The sequence below is a fragment of the Miniopterus schreibersii genome, assembly GCF_964146895.1.
Source record: "Miniopterus schreibersii genome assembly, chromosome: 22".
Classification (NCBI taxonomy): domain Eukaryota; kingdom Metazoa; phylum Chordata; class Mammalia; order Chiroptera; family Miniopteridae; genus Miniopterus; species Miniopterus schreibersii.
Genome location: NC_138124.1, coordinates 2,349,218 through 2,360,702, shown reverse-complemented (window position 1 = coordinate 2,360,702; position 11,485 = coordinate 2,349,218). Strand labels below are relative to the sequence as shown.

The 11,485-nt window shown below is 45.5% G+C and overlaps 1 protein-coding gene across 1 annotated transcript in view; it reads left to right on the top strand.

Annotated features, from left to right (window-relative positions):
- Positions 1–2,783: 2,783 nt before the first annotated feature.
- The window catches only part of TJP1 (tight junction protein 1), a 135,902-nt gene continuing 127,200 nt past the window's right edge, over positions 2,784–11,485 (top strand). The window contains exon 1 of the mRNA XM_081124514.1: positions 2,784–2,910. The gene's annotated coding sequence lies outside the window, so the exon portion shown is untranslated. The remainder of the gene's footprint in view (positions 2,911–11,485) is intronic.

The following is an 11,485-nucleotide window of genomic DNA, read 5'->3' as shown; positions in this document are numbered from 1 at the left end:
CATTTGAACCCTGGCCTGCGTGGCTCAGTGTTAGAGCATCGACCCATGAACCAGGAGATCTCAGTTTGATTCCCGGTCAGGGCACATGCTTGGTTTTCGGGCTTGATCCCCAGCAGGGGGCGTGCAGGAGGCAGCCGATCGATGATTCTCTCTCTCCCCCTTCCTCTCTCTGAAATCAATAAAAGCATATTTTAAAAAGACCAGACAATTGAGCAGGAACATGACAATCTAGAAGCGGAGAGCTGGAGACAGGTACAAAATGCCCAGCAAGTGTCTTACAGAATCTTGTTTTCCCAGCAGTGGTCCATGGCCCACTCGTGGGATGGGATGAAAGTGGCTTTAGTATCCAAGTCCTTCCTTGGTTTCTTTAATGAGCACATTATGGGCAATTACACACATTATTATAAGTACGACTGAAGGCCATTTAATACTAACCTATTAAGTGAGCTCTTAAGGTTTCTGAACAAAAATTAGCATTTTACTCCATTTTGCTGAAGCATCCTCCTGAAAGCCTCAATATCATTCTAAAGGCTGCTGCTTTGCTGTGCTGAGCAGTCTCTCCAGGCTCCTGTTCTCACGCCCTTGCTCAGAATCCCCCTCAGTTGGGGGAAGATGCTTTGTTCCCACTCATGAGTGTTCTCTCGAGGTGGTCACAGTGTCCATTGCCGGTATTTAAAAATTAATGCATTACAGAAGGCTTCTTAAGTCTTACTTTTGTTGGTAGTTTTGTTCTTGTATAACAGCCCTGTTTTCTCCATCTCGATTATTTTTGCCCAATTCTTTGTGATTCTTGAGCATTTTTTTCCACTTGAAGTTAGAAATGGGCAAGGGAGATGAGCTTGGGAGGTGTTTGTTCTAAGTGAACCATGGTCAGAAATGGTCCTGAGCCCAGGCTCCTGGGTTATAAACAAGATGAGAGGGTGGGGCCTGAAATCCTGCGTTTCAAGCACATCAGCCCCACCCGCAAGTAAAAACGGGGCCCCAGGATAGAAGTGACAAGAGTGAAGAAGGGGTAGAGGTTTGCTCCCCGATTGCCCCCTAGGAATGATGAAATGGAATTAAGAATTAGGAAAGGAAAAACTTGGTTGTAAGCTAAATATTTCTTTCCCCAGAGCTCAAGGGAAAATATCCAAGATGCTTACACTTCAGTTCCTAACTTTATTTCCCTGTCATCAAGGTCCAGGCTCCTAAGTACTTGGGGAGTAATTCCCAGAGTTTGGTTACATCAGGTTGGAGAGAGGGATTTTAAAAAAAAAAAGAAAGCTTTAACCCTGGCCAGGCAGCTCGGTTGGATGGATGGAGTGTCGTCCTATACACCGAAAGGTGATGGTTCAATTCCCGGTCAGGGCACGTACTTGGCTGCAGGTTAGGGCCCCGATCGGGGCACCTACGGGCGGCAGCTGGTTGATGTTTCTCTCACACGTCAGTGTTGCTCTCTCTCTGCCCCTCCCTCCCTTCCACTCTCTCTAAAAATCAATCCAGATCTTTTATATTCCTTTCAGACAGCAATTTAAATAGAAAACTTGAGTAGGCCATGGAAGTTGGTAAATACACGAACATGGAATGTATTACAAAAGGGAGATCTGACCTTAAAGTAAGGAAACAAATTCTCATAAACCACAGTTACAATTCAGTCTCAGTGCTTTATACCCTTTCTCATCTCTAGGACAATAACCCACACGGGACAATAATCCACAGAGCAGTTTTCCATCCCGGCTCCCAGGGCACCTTGTCCTAGGACTGCCACCAGCGGAGGCACAGAAATGAGAAAGCACGTGGCAGTTTCCAGCGTGTGTTTGTCATACGAACATGTATCCCAGCGTGCCTCCTGCACATGGCCCAGATTCCTGCCGTTTCTTACCTGTATTTTCTGAATTAAGTGTTGACTGTCATGCTTAAGTTTTGAAAGTTATTTCCATGCCTACCAGAAGCACCCTGGACAGTGTCTGTGGTCGTACACGGGGATGACAGGCTTGCCCTGGGTGTGCCAGGCACCAGCTGAGCGATTGTTAAATGACTCCCCCGAGGGAAGCAGATGCCCCTGGTTACCTAGGAAACCTCAAGAGCAGCCTTAATTGCTTTTTTGATGGTTGCAGAGTTGACTTTTTTGTGAATCTGATTGTTGGACTCTGATTTCTAAATTAGAAGGCTGCTGAGGAATATTCAGAAAGGTAGCTGGTAGGATGCAGTTCCACTGTGGGTCTTAGCTTGCTGGTTGAAAGGGGAATGTGACATTTTAATTTTATTATTTTTAAATGTATATTGATTTCAGAGAGAGGAAGGGAGAGAGAGAGAGAGAAACACCAATGATGAGAGTCATTGGTCGGCTGCCTCCTGCACGCCCCCTGCTGGGGATCAAGGAGCCTGCACCTGGGGCCTGTGCCCTGACCGGGAATCGAACCCAGATCTCCTGGATCCTAGGTCGACGCTCAACCACTGAGCCACGCCTGCTCGGCAGAATGTGACATTTTTAAAGCTACCTTCAAGTACATAATTGAGAACCATGTTCATCTGTAAGCCTGTCTGCTTAAAACGTTTCTCCTTCACCCGGCCCATGTGGCTCAGGGGTTGAGCGCTGGCTCGTGCACCAAGAGGCCGCCGGTTCAGTTCCTGATCAGGGCACATGCCCGGGTTGCGGGTTCGATCCCCAGTAGGGGGCGTGCAGGAGGCAGCCGATGATGTTTCTCTCTCATCAATGTTTCTCTTTCTCTCCCTGTCCCCTCCCCTCTCCCTAAAATCAGTAAAAATATATTTTTAAATGTTTCCCCTTATTGCAGGGTAACGCCATCCTCCGAGAACCCTAATGGTGCTACTTCTGGTGTCAGCCAAGGGAAACCGTCCTTGAGACGAATTAAAGGGAGACTCCACAGAAGCAAAAGCCTCGACAGCATCGATTTCTGCGAACTCACTGTAAGTAGGCGGTTCCGTATTTTGCTCATTTTTTAAAGAACGTGAACATTTTCATGTGTTTTTTTTAAATTTTCATAAAAATGCAACAGGCTTGATCTGTGGTGTTTTAGCAGGTTATCAACCAGCAGACTTTCTTAACTGGTAGCCATATGGTTCGTTCATAATAAATGGTTTATAATGGTGATTCTCATTCAAAGACAAGATAAAGATGTTTCCTGAAGTCTGCTACGAAAATTGAATTAAGTTTGGCGGAGTCAATTTGTAATGTAATGTATTGTAATAATATAATGTGATGTAATGTCTAATATATGATGCAATATGGAATATAATATAAATATCTTAGAAAATGACAGATCCACACGTTAATGTAAGTAGGCCCGAAGTGTTTGATGAACTTCAAACACCCAGCTTCCTGGGAGTGCGAGAAAATCTTTAATGTTATTAGGACAGATCCAAGTTTTTTAATGATGGTGTTTTCTTTCCATTCTGAGTGATTGCCATTAGTGGTCTTAATTTTTTTCCAAGCTAAGGGACAGGTTTTCACAGGGGACATGTGATAAATTCACGCATGTTTTCGGAGGAACCACTGTTTTTCCTATGAATCGTGTTGTCCTAGGCGATGAGAGCGCAGTGCCGTAGAGACTACTAGAATTTTCTGTGCTGTAGGAGGGTTTTATCCATGGTTGTGGGTTGCAGGGTTCAGTGAGTGGCACATTTGCGAATGTGGAGGGTGCCTGGTAGACCAGATGTATTTATTTTTCCCCTTTGAGCTCTGACACCTGAATTAGGCAGGTGCCACTGACAATCGTTTCAAAAGGTGGCAACAGTGTGACACTAGAGCTTGTCTTTATTTCGAGGACATGACTTCTGCAGTTGATGAAAAAAGTTTAGTAAATGTGGATACTCTTATTTTTTTTTAATAATGTTTTAACATTTTGCTAATTATTTTTAGTGAAATCGTTTTACTCAATTATTTCATTTAAAAGTGTGCTCAACCGCAATTTATGAGACAAGACATAAGAACATGATATGGAACCTACCTGAAGACATTTAAGCAATAACTGGGGGGGAAAAGTAAAAAACAGTAAATTCCGATTCAGTAGATCTAACGATTAAAGTGACTGAAGAAAATATAAGTATGGTTTAAAATAAAGGGAGTTGCTTTACAAAAGTGAGACATCGAACTAATCGAGACACAAATTTGAAGTTCTGTTGGAATATAAAAAGGGAAGTTGAAGTTTTATCGGGTTCTTTCGCATGATGCCAGACATTGTCGTTTCTGAAGTGTGATTGGATAATTAATTCATTCGGCCTGTCCTAAAATAGGTTTACTTGCTCAAACGGGATCAGTGTGGTTGGGGAAGAGATTAAAATGTCTTTAAATATGACGGGGGGGGGGGGGGGCGGGGGGGAAGCTTTGCTTTGTGGAAGGTCGCCTTCAGATTCCAAGAAATAGATGTCATTTCTGCTGGAACAGCTGGTGACTAGACCCGGCTTTTCATTGTGATGACTGTTGAAAGATTGTGGATAGTTGATGCCCTGTCTTGTCGCATGAAGGAGTTTCATGAAAACCCGCAGCCCAGGCAAGGAAATAACAGCGCTACCCAGATGCGGTGTCACCTGCAGAATTAAGTTCTTTCTTTTGGGAGGATGTGTCCTGTCCGACTTTATCTCAAAAGTGAAATGTCTTAGCATCTCTGGAGGGAAGGCATCTCCACATCGAGGTTAAAAGAGAGGTGAAGGTGGGGTTTGAGGATGGTGGGGGCCAGGGACGAGTCCCACGTACCGGTGTCATTCACACAGCTTCATGGGCTGTGTTTGTGACGCTGGTGTCCTGCTTTCTAAAGAGTGCATTGATGCCTGGCCGGTGTGGCTCAGTGGTTGAGAGGCGTCCTGTGCACCAAAAGGTCACCGGTTCGATTCCCGGTCAGGCCACAGGCCTGAGTTGTAGCCTGATCCCCAGCAGGAGGCGTGCAGGAGGCAGCTGATCGGTGTTACCGATGTTTCTATCTCCCTCTCCCTCTCCCTTCCTCTCTCTCTCAAATCAATAAAAACGTATTTTTGAGGAGCGCATTGAAAGGCCACAGGCTTGGTGTACTGACATCTCATCTACCTGTCAGGAGTGGGAATGTATTGATGAAATCTAATTACTGCAGTTTGGGGTTTTTGCAGTTGGAGTTTTCCCAGCCATGGCTGGTGGGGTAGCAACTTATATTTATTATACTCTTTGGACATTTTTCGATGGCTAGCAATTTTTACAATGAGCATGTTCCATTTGTAGGAAACCAATAAACTCATTTTCCAAACAATACAAAATAAAAAGAGCCTACTAGCTTGGCTACTCCCACTTTCTACCATAAGCTATGACGATGAATACTGTAATATCCAGAATACACATGGGCATAGAGCATCTTTGGCATGGGACTAAAAAAGGATATTTTTTCCTGCCTGGCCAGTGTGGCTCAGTGGTTGGGTGTTGCCTCATGAACCAAGAGGTCGATGGTTTGACTCCTGACTTTGGGCTCTTTCCCCAGTAGGGGGCGTGCAGGAGGCAGCCAATCCATGTTTCTCTCATCAGTGTTTCTATCTCCCTCTCCTCCCTTTCTCTCTCTAAAAAGAAAAAAAAGTCGATTAAAAAAGGGATTTTTTCCTCTATTTTTAAAATTCTGTCTTTTTTTTAAAAGAAGGAAGTGCTACACTCTTTTAAACACATAGATTAGAAAAGGGTTTCGTGGGAGGTAAAAGGTGTTCAGGTTTGATTCTCAGATGCAGTTGACTTGTAATTTAAGCATGGAAAGCCCAATTTTAAAACCCAGGCTTTCCCTAAGAAAGTTTTACCGAGTATCTCTGGGACACCGTCTCAAGAACCTGGGGAGATTGGATGGATTCCAGTCCCCCACCCCAGCAAACTAGAATGTCAGTCAATTATATGATAGGGTTTGCAGAATGAACTAGAAGGCCCATCCCATTTAATTCCCACAGAGAGAAGGGAAATAATCAGCTCTCCCCAGGAGTGAAATAGCATCATTCTGACGCCAGGGACCAAAAGCCAAGAGTCTCAGCTGGAACCTGAGGCCTCGCGGCCAGAAATGGGGACCTTCAAACCACAGTAAGTGGGCCTCTTGTTCCACTTGCTCTGTGTTTCCAAAAGCAATAATAATTGTATTTTTCTTAGGCAAAGTAAAAACATATCAATGTTCTTCTGTTGATCTGTGAATTTGGGAGTGTGAACTAAAGAGATTAAAAACTAAGTTTAAGTTTTTAAAAAAAATTTTTTTTTTTTTTTTGAGAGAGAGAGGAAGGGAGAGGGAGAGAGATGGAAACATCGATGAGAGAGTCCTTGATCGGCTGCCTCCAGCACACCCCCTACTGGGGATGGAGCCCATGGTCCAGGCAAGTGCCCTGACCGGGAATCGAACCGGTGACCTCCTGGTGGGTGGGGTGGCGCTCAACCCATTGAGCCACAGCAGCCAGGCTAGTCTTTCTATTTTAAGGTCTCCTATTTACTTTCGCAGTCAAAGGAAGCCATACAGTTCATTACAATTTTGACAAATTTTTAAACTAGTGTATAATACGGCAAATTTTTCAGTCTCTTTGAGAAGAAAAAGCTTATTTCCTAAAGGGAATAGTACAGTTTTTCTCGCAGTCACAGAACAAAGAGCCATCACCGCTTGCAAATCGACAGAGCTGACAGTTCCATCACATTTCTGACAGTTACCCCCCCCCCCCGCTCCCGCCCCCCAACCCATGATCAGGGCGCAGGACAGTGGAACTCACCCTCGGGTGCTGTGCTTATGGTGATGAGCGGGGCCAGGGCGGGGGTGGGGGCGACAGTTGGAGGTGGTTGGTGACATTGGCCAACGGCAGTGGGGCAGGCAGGCAGGCTGGAGGAAGTTCCAAATATAGAAATGAAAAAAGAATGTTTTCGTGTGTGCTGAATGTAGTAAATTTATGGAAAGAATTCGGTTTTTTTGTTAGATTTTTTTAATTTGAGGATTTTTCCCCCATTGCTTTTCAGAGAGTGGAAGGGGGAGAGAGAGAGAGAGAGAGAGAGAGAGAGAGAGAGAGAGAAACATCGATGAGAGAGATACATCGATTGGTTGCCTCCCGCACGTGGTGCAGCCTGACCAGGGCTGGGGATCAAACCTGCAACTGAGGTCCGTGCCCTTGGCTGGAATCGAACCCAGGACCCTTCAGCCTGTGGGCCGGCGCTCTAACCGCTGAGCCACACCAGCCAGGGCCAGAATTCTTTTTTCTCTGAAGCTGCTGCAGCTTCTTGGAGACAATCCTGTATGATTTCATTACTCTTCACTCATGAGGTGAATGGTTTGAGTGGCACGTTGTTGTTGAGCAGAATAATCTCCAGGAAACGTAATAAATGCTGTCGTGTATCGGCGCCTGTGCGCGCACAGAGAACTTCAAGTACGCGGAGGGCGTGGAATGTGGTTGCTGTTGGAACAGAGACCATTCGGTTCCCGCTGGTCCAAATGGAAGCACTTGAACTCATCGGGCGGTTCTGTGGCTGCTGAGCATCAGAATGGGGAATGGAAGGTTGAGAACTTTCTCTTTTAGGGGAGCCCACACCTTGTAGCAGCAAATGTTTGGTGGGGACTGTCTGTGCCACTGGTGGAGAGGAGGGGTGAGGGCCACCCATGGTGAGGACACCAGCTCTCGGACGGGCTCAGGTGGGCCTGAGAAAATAAACCAGCGGGGAAGGGAGACTTCTGTTTTCTCGATGCGTTATGCTTTCTTTCCTATGGCAGATGGGAGATGAAATATGATGGTTGACATCTCTTCGGTTATGACTTTGTAGCTTATAGGGAGGCTCAGTCCTCAGAACCCAATTGGGGTGCTTTTTGTAAGATCCAGTCTTCTTCTTTTTTTTTTTTGAATCCTCACCTGAGGATATGTTTATTGATTGATTGATTTTTTTTGAGAGAGAGAAACATTGATGTGAGAGGGAAACATTGATCGGTCTCCTCCCATATGCACCCCAAGTGGGATTGAACCCACAGCCTTTTGGTGTACAGGGCGATGCTCCAACCAACTGAGCCACTCGGCCGGGACCAGACCGAGTCTTCTTTGTGGCCTGTTTGTTCTGAAGCCTTTCTCTGAGAGTCATTGATGGCCTTGGACAACAGCCCTGTTTCCAGAGGTCATCACTGCAGCTAGCTTTCACCTTCAGGGTGCTGAGAGCCTGCCCCTGAGACTGAGGGGACAGTACAGGCTTGGGAAGTGGCCACCAGTGGGTACAGTTTGGTGGCCGAAGGCTCTACCTTGGGAGGTGCATAGTGTGGGAAGCATAGAGACCAGAGCATCCCAGGAGAGACCCCAGGCAGCTGGGGGTGGGAAGTGAGGGTCCCAGACCAGAGAGTGGGTACCAGGCAGAGAAGAATGGTCCAGAGTGTCAAGATGCCCCTTTTGCCCCAGTATAGAAGAAAGTCGCACATGACCTTTATGTCCAAGTTTAATATTAACGAAAGGTTGTAGGTAGTGAAACGTTACCAGCAAAATATCATGGTGAACAAGGAAGCTGTCATTAAATAGGGCATCAGCGTCGCCTTGGAACTTGAACATCCCTGTTTGCTGAAGGCACGTGGAAGCACACAGTAAGGCACATGCCGATACAGCAATGGTTTCCCTTCTCCAGAAGTTACTGGCTGCAGGCTCACGTTGTCTAGGACACTGAGCCTAGGAGAGATATTGTTTATGCTTAGAAGTCTTTATCCTGAATCTTTTAACAACCAGAGGTCGCCATTTAACATTATTATTTTAGACCTGACTCTTCTCCCTGTGCCCAGAACAGGTGGCCAGCTACACAGCTAGTCAGCGGCCACACGGGGGCAGGACTTCCCAGCCAGTGACACTGACAGCCTGGCGGGGCGTCCAGTTGGGTCCTTCTGAGTTAAAAAACTTCCTTCTTGCTGCTGCTTGCCCTTCGCATCACTACTTAAATTTATGATCCATGGACTTTCATGTGGAAATGAAAAGGGAAAAACCTTTCCAATTTGAAGTGATTTTGCTTGTTTGAATTGCTGGAAACAATCTCTGGAGAGATGCTGTTTCAGGCAGAGTGGAATTTCAAGCCACCCTGTGCTTGTTCAGAGGTGATTTATGGGTACGGAAGGGGAAGGGATTGAGAAGTACAGACAGGCAGTTACAAAACAGTCGCGGGGATGTAAAGTACAGAACAGGGGATATAGTCAGTAATATTGTAATAACTATGTGTGGTGCCAGGTGCTGCTAGACTTATTGGAGGGATCTAAATGTCTAGCCTGGTATATAAACGTCTAGCCTGAAACTAATACAGAATAATATTGAATGTCAACTGTAATTGGGGGGAAAAAAATAAATAAAGTAGGGAAAAGGCAACGTGTGTGTCAAGAACTTTGGTATTTGGTGGATTCCTGGTAGAATGGCCTCAGCGGGCGTGGCTTTATTCTTGGGGATGAAAAATGAAAGTGCTTCTATTTCCGAGGGCTTCTGTGCTGTGAGAAAGAAGCCAGGCTTCTGTTACTGATTTTTTGCAAAGCAACCTAGTTGAAATTCTTTATTTAAAACCAGCTCCATACCTGCAGATCGCCTTGGTACTCGTGGCCACGTTTTAATGTAGCATGAGCCATCTCCGTAAGCATTTATTAACGTGGCTTTTCCGCTCTCTGTCATGTGTTGAATTTTGAAAGATCCATTCTAATAGGGGGTTAGAGCCATAGACTAGCTTTTAAAGTATTTTACTTTTTTCTTTTGACCTAACTGCATACTTTGACTTATTGCATTTTATGTACGTAACTCATAATCACCGGTATTTTTATGCTATTTTGGCATGAAAATTTATTTTGGGGAAATGACATCATTCAATATATTCTTATTACTACTGTTGGCGATTTAAAGCCTGTTTAACCTTTAGCTCCCACATCAAGTAAAACAAACACACTGCGTGCTTTGTGTTCACAACAGGATGTTCCAAATGGACTATTTAATTTTAATGGTTCAACTGTTTGTTCTCCCCCTTGAAACTATTAGCAAGGTATAAGATTGGAGAGGCGTGTTTTGATGCAGGGTCATATATATATATATATATATATATATATTTTTTTTTAAATATGTTTTTATTGATTTTAGAGAGGAAGGGAGAAGGAGAGATAGAAACATCAATAAGAGAGAAACATGGGTCAGCTGCCTCCTGCACGCCCCCTACTGGGGACCGAGCCTGCGACCCTAGCATGTGCCCTGACTGGGAATCGAACCAGCAGCCTCTTGGTGCTCAACCAACTGAGCCACACCACCTGGGCAAGGGTCATATTTTAATTCATCTAATTTTGTTATAGTATAGCATTAGATGTAGCATCTGATAGTTCAATTTCTTTCTAGGGAAGGAGCAGCCTTTTTCTTTGTTCTTTCTCGTATCTGAGTATATTTTGGACCAAGGCAAAGGCACAGCTTGCCGGGAGCTGCAGAGTCACCAGGAGTGTCACACAGGAAAGGGCTTAGAGGGCTGGGGTGTCGCACTTCTTGTACTCTTCCATCGATGATTGTGTTGAGCGTGTCGTTTTATACGTTGGCCTGGGCCCGCGTTGTCTGTCTGAGGTTGTGTACCTGTTTCTGCCTTTGCACGTCATGTGTAGACGGCTGTCTAATAAGAACTGCTTTTTGAAGCTGCGAAGTACTGCCCTGTGGCACATGCGTGGATGAGTTGCTCTAGAACCAGCACGTTGGCCTCAGCATGCCATTTCTTCTTGGTGTTCATTTCAGAAGAGACAATATGTGTATTTACCGCTATTTTTGTTCTGTGTTTTCTCAGATTGGTTTTGGATCATTCTGAACATAATTTTAACTCCTTTGTGTGGATGATATAAAATGAGAAAGTCAAGAATTTATCCATAGAAACTATTCGTATATCTGTGAGCTTAGTGTCCCCAAGTCTTTGCTGAAGACTTGATTTTCCAATGTATCACTTGCTACCTGATATTAGCCTGGTTTTTTTCCTTGGTTTTGACTGATTGGACAGTTCCACAAATGCTGTACTTGGGGCAGACTCTTAAAGCGGTGCTCAGGAGAGGGGGGAACGATGCTCTCCACCCCAAGAAGAGAACATGAATAGTTGATTTAGAGATAAATTTGGGGGTTGGAAGTAGTTTCATGCTTTGTTGTGCTTTTTTTAAAATCCTCACCCACCAGAGGATATTTTTTCCATTGCTTTTCAGAGAGAGTGGAAGGGAGAGAGAGAGAAACATCAATGTGAAAGAGACAGATCGACTGGTTGCCTCCCGCATGAGTCCCAACCGGGGTCAGGGATCGAGCCTGCAACCCAGGTATGTGCCCTTGGCTGGAGTCGAACCCGGGACCCTTCAGCATGCAGGCCGACGCTCTGACCACTGGGCCACACCGGCCAGAGCATTAGTTTCATGTTCTAAGCGGGCATTGAGGCTGCCAGCTGAGGAAGAGGCAGGCGGTGAGGATTGTACAGAGAGTTGATGATGTGGCGCTGCTGCTGAGGACACGGAGAGGGGAGGGACTGCCAGGCGAGGTGGCGGGACCAGCAGAATCAGGACCGTGGTGGCACCAGGGCCCGCGG